General features: G+C 47.0%; 1 long non-coding RNA gene across 1 annotated transcript; it reads right to left on the reverse strand.

The window, feature by feature from the left end:
- Positions 1-525: 525 nt before the first annotated feature.
- LOC116996239 lies at positions 526-5,273 on the reverse strand. The gene is made up of 3 exons (XR_004417916.1): positions 5,150-5,273; positions 4,789-4,906; positions 526-610 (listed from the first exon to the last, which is right to left on the reverse strand). It is a non-coding gene; the product is annotated as an uncharacterized LOC116996239 (long non-coding RNA).
- Positions 5,274-6,445: the final 1,172 nt, after the last annotated feature.

A 6,445-nucleotide genomic window follows, 5' to 3' on the forward strand; every position in this document is an offset into this window, starting at 1 on the left:
TGGCAAACCATTGTGGGAGAATAAACAAGTGTCATCTGTAGAACATATGGAGCAATGCTCATGCTTGGCTCAGCTGTGGGCACCACCATCCCAGGAGGACGTGGGCACAACACAAAAACCTGGAAAACAGGGACAAGAACAATGAGGGCCCTATTAGAGAAGGCTTAGGGCTGCTTGTTCTGAGGAGTAGAACCCTAACCCAAATCCCTTTTGCGGCAGTCCTGGGACACGTGAGGAGCAGCTGGGAGGAAGGAAGGGTTTCCTTCACTCCCCCAGCCCCTGGGCAGCACTGAGCTCTCTGAAGAGCAGGAGTGACAGAGACAAGACTGAGACAAGCAGCCCTGCTGTGACTTTCAGTGTAGCAGGGATTCTGAATTTGTGCAATATAATTTCTGAGAAGTCCATCATGTGTGCTTGCTCTACATTTTCTTACCCCACTGCCAGAGTAAGAGTGCTCAGCTCTTCCTCCTGGTGTCCACCTGGGCTTTCCTTCCAAGCTGCTCCACTTTGCTCTTCCTCCCTTCTGTTTACTGTTACTGGCTCATCAGTGGTTTGCCTTTCTCCTGAGCCTTCCCTCCTGGATGCTGGAAAATGTGCTGGGTTCCCTTTGCTGACTCAGAAACAAGATGAAGAAACAAGAGTAACCCCCAGTTTCCACAGACTGAGCAGATGTGCTGCAAATTAAACAATTCAGTTAAAATAAGTGGGATTAACTGAAAGTGCCTGACAGGACACTAGTGCTATTTTAAAATAATTATTTATTTCATTTTTTAAATAACAACCTTGCATTTCAATGTTACTGTACAAAGTTAAAATGCTCCCAAGCACCACTATTCACATTCCCATTTGAAATTTTAGGCAAACAGAGAGAGTGGGTATGGAGAGAAAGAGACAAGCCTTTTTCAGAATTACGTGTTGATAAATCCAAAAATAGAAACGTTTTCCAAACAAATTTTCTACGTGCAAGTGTCCCAGTTTCCCAGCAACTCTGTCAGTGACTTAATGTTAACTTTGTGGGAAAGCAGCTCTGGACAAGAAGCTAAGAACTTTTTGGAGTCTATTCATAACCCTGCATTTGCATTTGATAAATTGCTTCATTGTTATAAGAACCCCCCTTTAACGTGATGATTGATTTTTCTTGTTTTACACAAAAAACATTTGGTTTAAAATGCTAATCTTTCAGCATTTTCTCTATCATTACATCAGAAGTACTGTCAAGATGTTTCAAAACTTCCAGAAAGTCGTTCAGGTATTTTCCTCAACTGAAAACCATTTTATATGAGCTGAGTTTCTCTACATTTTATATAAAGCTGGCACTAATTTTTATAGCATGGTTTTAATAGCTTTAAAACAAAATGCTTAATTATCTAAATAATTATTTAAAACTAAAAGAAAGTGAGTTGTAACACTGTTGTAGCCATAACAAGAAATACAAAATGTTGTCTGGTGGTTCCCATTAATAGTCCAGATATTTGTCAGTTCCCCAACTGCATTCACAATTTCTTGAAAGAATGGCACAGGACCCAAGTTTCTTCTGATTTATGCAGTCGTAATTTTTTTTTGACGTAATGGAGTTATTCATACCACCATGAGCAGGACCACACTCTGAGCAAGCTGGATCTTAAAAGTATTTCAGCCCAGCTGATGCCAAGGTAGAGGGTTTCTTGAGAGCTTTTGAATAGAAATTCATCCTCTGCCACAGTTTCAGCAGCAGCAAAAAGCTCCCCCAGCACACTCCGAGCTACCCAGGCAAGCAAGGTGAGCAATCAACACAGATCTGGTTTCTGCCAGCTCCAACAGAGTTTTCATCATGGCACTCCTCCTGATGGGGAAAACAGAGCCCAGCCCCAGGGAATTTAACACAGAGTGGCCTCCTGTCCCCTCCTGTGGGAGCTGGGCACACAGCAAGGACCTCACCTGCAGCCTGACAAACACCCAGCCCACACGTGCTTCAGATCCTCTGCATTCATTTCTACTTAAAATTCAGCTTTTCCCCAAGTAGTCTGTAAAATTTTTCTCTACTTAACCTCAAATTGCCTTTCTCCCCTGCTCATAACTTGAGCTGAAATGAAAAAAAAATAAGCTTGGCTTGTCTTGGAGCGTCAAAAAGTAAAACCAGCTTCGAAACAACTGCAAAACAGCAGAAGGAGGTTTCAGTGGGACTTCTAATGTGCTGTGAATTACAGTGGTGCTTAATTAAATTACCTTCCTGAGCCTGGACCTAAATTAACTTGAGACACACTCCTCAGTGTTTATTTGGCTTGATAATTAAAGTTAGTAACAAAATGAGGGTTTAGAGCTAATGTAGATGAAAGTTTTACTAATTAAGTATTTCTTCACTCCAGCACCTGGCATCGACTGTTTGGTGAATATAGGAAGAGGAAAATTCTCCTGCTGCAATCCTCTGCTACAGACACCAAATGGGGCAATTCTTGAGAACCAATCCTACCTCATCTTCATCCTCATCCATTTGAAAACTATTTCCTTTCAAGCCATTAAATGACCTTTTGGGTCTCTTTTGTACCCCCTGGTTCTGGGCTCCATTGGAAGCCAGCAAGTGGGAGCATGAGCTATTTACTTACTTCAAGATTGGAAAAATGGGGGAGACTATGAAAAGGCTGGTGTCTTCTTGAGAAGGGGATGAAATTTCACACTGGTTCTTACTGAAACCACTTCTCGTATCCCAGGCCATTCCTCTCCCTCCCACCAACGTGATTTGCCCATTTATGCTTTAAATCTGGTGTAATAAACTCCAACTCCCTAAAGACCCCGAACTCATTTACAGTCTGTAACACGAGGGCAACTCCACCGAATTTCCAGGGACCTCCCAGCCCACACAGGGACCCTCCCCTGCTCCAGGGATTCCCCCAATTCCCAGGCAGACCCCAGCTCCAGGGACACCCCCTGAGCTCCAGGGACCCCCCACTTCACAGGAATTCTCCCCAAGCCCACAGAGACCCCTCGATGTCCCCCAGAACCTCCCAGCCCCAGCTCCCCCTGGCCCCAGGATGGAGTCAAAGTGCCACCAGCCCCCCAAAATGGTCCCAGACACCCTAAAAAGGCATCTTGCAATGTTCCCTGCACCCCAAAATGCTCCCAGACACCCTAAAAAGGCATCTTGCAATGTTCCCTGCACCCCAAAATGGTCCCAGACACCCTAAAAAGGCACCTTGCCATATATCCAGCACCCCAAAATGGTCCCAGACACCCTAAAAAGGCACCTTGTTATGTCCCCTGCACCCCAAAATGCTCCCAGACACCTTAAAAATGTCCCGAGATCACTGCCCTGCAGCCGCCCCGGCCGCGTTGACCAGGCTGCCTGGGACCGGCACGCGACCGGCACGCGACCGGCACGTGACCGGCACGCGACCGGCACGCGACTGCCACGCGACCGGCACGCGACCGGCACGCGACTGCCACGTGTCCGGCACGTGACCGGCACGCGACCGGCACGCGACTGCCACGTGTCCGGCACGTGACCGGCACGCGACCGGCACGCGACTGCCACGTGTCCGGCACGCGACTGCCACGTGCCCGGCACGCGACCGGCACGCGTCTGCCACGCGACTGCCACGCGCCCGGCACACGACCGGCACGCGTCTGGCACGCGACCGGCACGCGACTGGCACGTGACCGCCACGTGTCCGGCACGCGACCGGCACGCGACCGGCACGCGACTGGCACGTGTCCAGCGCGACCGGCACGCGACCCGCACGCGACTGCCACGCGACCCGCACGCGACCGGCACGCGACCCGCACGCGACCGGCACGTGCCGGGGTCCCGCCGCCCCCCGATGCTGGCAGTTCGGCTCCCGCAGCATCCGGGCCAGCTCCGCCGCCGCTGCCCGCGCGTTTGGCCGCGCCAGGCGCCCGATGTCCCGCAGGATCTCCTGCACCAGCGCCAGCTTGTCCCCGCGCACCGCCTGCAGCTGCCGCTCCTCCAGCCGCTCGTGCGCCCGGGGACAGCGGGGACACCCCCGGGTCAGGGCGGAGACACCCGTTGCTGGGGGATTAGAGATCCCCGGGTGCAGGGTGGGCATGAGGGACCTCGGGGGGGGACGCAGAGGTTTGGGGACACTCGAGGGGACCCGGGGAACAACAGAGATGTGAGGGACCCCAAGGCTCCCTTGTTGGGTGCAGGGGCATTAATAATGAGTTATCTCTACTGGTGGCATTTCAGCATGACACACCCCAGTGTCACTTTTTGGTTGGCTGGGGATTTTATTATGTTTTTATAGCCACATGACCTCTCTGTATCACCACTATATTGGTCAATGACATATAGGGAAAAAAAAAAAAGAAAAATCATCTTTTTCTCCAGTGTTACAGCACATGCAGCATATTGGATGGATAATTAACTCACAGCTCCCTCTGTTTCCCTTGGAAAATTATTATGCTGGCTAATAAACCTTACAGTTATGAGGCTTTTATGAACTTACAAACCCTGCAGTAATTTCAAGTGGTTTGTTCAGCTGTTTGAACACTTCTCACCTCAGTCACCCTTTCTCCCTGTGAACTCACACCCCAGAAACGCTTTGCATCAATGAAAGAGAACTGAGTGATTGAAAGTGTATGAGATTCCTGCACATTCACTCCTTCCATGACTAATTAGAGGGTTTGGGGATTTTTTTCCTTTTCTAAGTGGAGCTATGCTGCCAGAGGCTGAGAACTGGGGTGTTTGGTGCTTAACACACTCTGGATTTATTATCTGATCTTCAGGTGAACCACTTAAACCTCTAGTGGTTTAATTTTACCAACTGCAAAACACAAGTAACAATCATCACCTACCTTTAGGTGCCTTCAGACATTCCAGGGAAAACACCATCTCAAGGCCATGGGGATGTGCCAAACTTCTTGTACTGTGGGATCAACTTCTTCCTCCAACTTTCCACATAAGTTCTTGCCACTAGGAAAGCAGAGAATGCAGAACATGCTGACAACTCTACCTTATTTATTCCCATTAAAAAAGCTTAAAAGAGAAATAAACAACATATAGGGTTTTCCAAACCACTGCAAATAAACACTGCATCAATTTCAGTAAAGACCATGTAGAACAGTAAGAAATTACCAAGTTTGAATAAATGTTTCTGAATAAAGAACTGTTCCATACACAGCTTGTGCCAAGTTATCCCTCCCCACCTGAAAATACCTGAGAAAAATGATGGACATTATGGGTGTCCTCAAAACAAGTCAAAGCTGCAAGGCATCATCCTGTGACTTTTCCAAATGGCATCTCCCTTTTGGGCTGCTGATGGGATCCCCTTGGACACACAGTCAATAAATGACCTGGAAAATATGTTTTCAATTCATGAGTGATTTCCTTAACCAGTGTCAATGTGATACTTGGCACTTTCAGTACTGTGAAAAGATGAGAAAAGTGCATCTACAACCAAGCAGGAATGACATGAAATTCATTCATATTCCTGAATGTCAGAACACTCAGCAGTCACCAGCACATCTGGGGGTTTGAAAACTTCTGTAATGCCAACTGAACAAGTGCAGCTGCATCACTGACCTAGTATTTAATGCAAAGAACCACACTGTGCTGTGTCTCTTCCCTGGCAAGAGATTTTTGTTCTTTACTTTTCAAATCAGAATTAAATTAAAAAAAAGAAAATAAACCAAACAGAAAAGAGCCTTAAACAAAATACTACTTCTCCAGTAAACACTCACCATTGTAATTCCTTTTTGAACTGGGAGATGTGCCTTTTCTTTGGCAAAACATTTTAAGTGAAGCTCTGTTCAGCTTTGCACATCTATATTCCAATGCATACAAAAATCACAGAACACTCCTCAGTATATTTTCAGAATACTTGGCAACAATGCATTAAATATAATCATGGCTGCATGTAGGCTCTTTTTTCCTATACTCAGAGGTGAAAGATTATGAAGTGGTGTCTTTCATCTTCTGAAGTTTGTAGACTTTTTTTCCTTTAAGTACACACATTACATGGTTTGCAGAGGGTAAAGTCAACAAGCTGTGCCCAGCAGCTGGAACCCAGAACAGAGGAACCAGCTCCAGTTGGGGCTGAGCCTCCAGCTCCAGATTAGTCACCAAGAACGCTGAGCCCTCAGACAGAGGTGCTTTGTTCTCATCCCAGAAAATCCCAGTGCACCCAGGGAAGCTCACAGTCACAGAGGCCTCATCTCAGTTTTACAGTCGTGTTCTGGGCTCAGTTTAAAGCTGGGAAATTCACAATGACCTGAAGAGCTACATGCCAGAATTCTGCTCTCAGTGCTGTCTCTCAATGCTCAGAGCAGTCCAGGCTGCTGAGATTTAGTGGCCTGGGACACAATTTTATTTATAATGCACATCAGACAAGAGCTTGTGTTGATGATCATCCCTATAAAAGCTTTTTATATGCATATAAAATAGATTAACTCCCCACACCATGGGTTGTCTTGAACATTTCCTGATCTATATTTACATTTCTTTGGCCTGGTG

The sequence above is a fragment of the Catharus ustulatus genome, chromosome 5 (assembly GCF_009819885.2).
Source record: "Catharus ustulatus isolate bCatUst1 chromosome 5, bCatUst1.pri.v2, whole genome shotgun sequence".
Classification (NCBI taxonomy): Eukaryota; Metazoa; Chordata; class Aves; order Passeriformes; family Turdidae; genus Catharus; species Catharus ustulatus.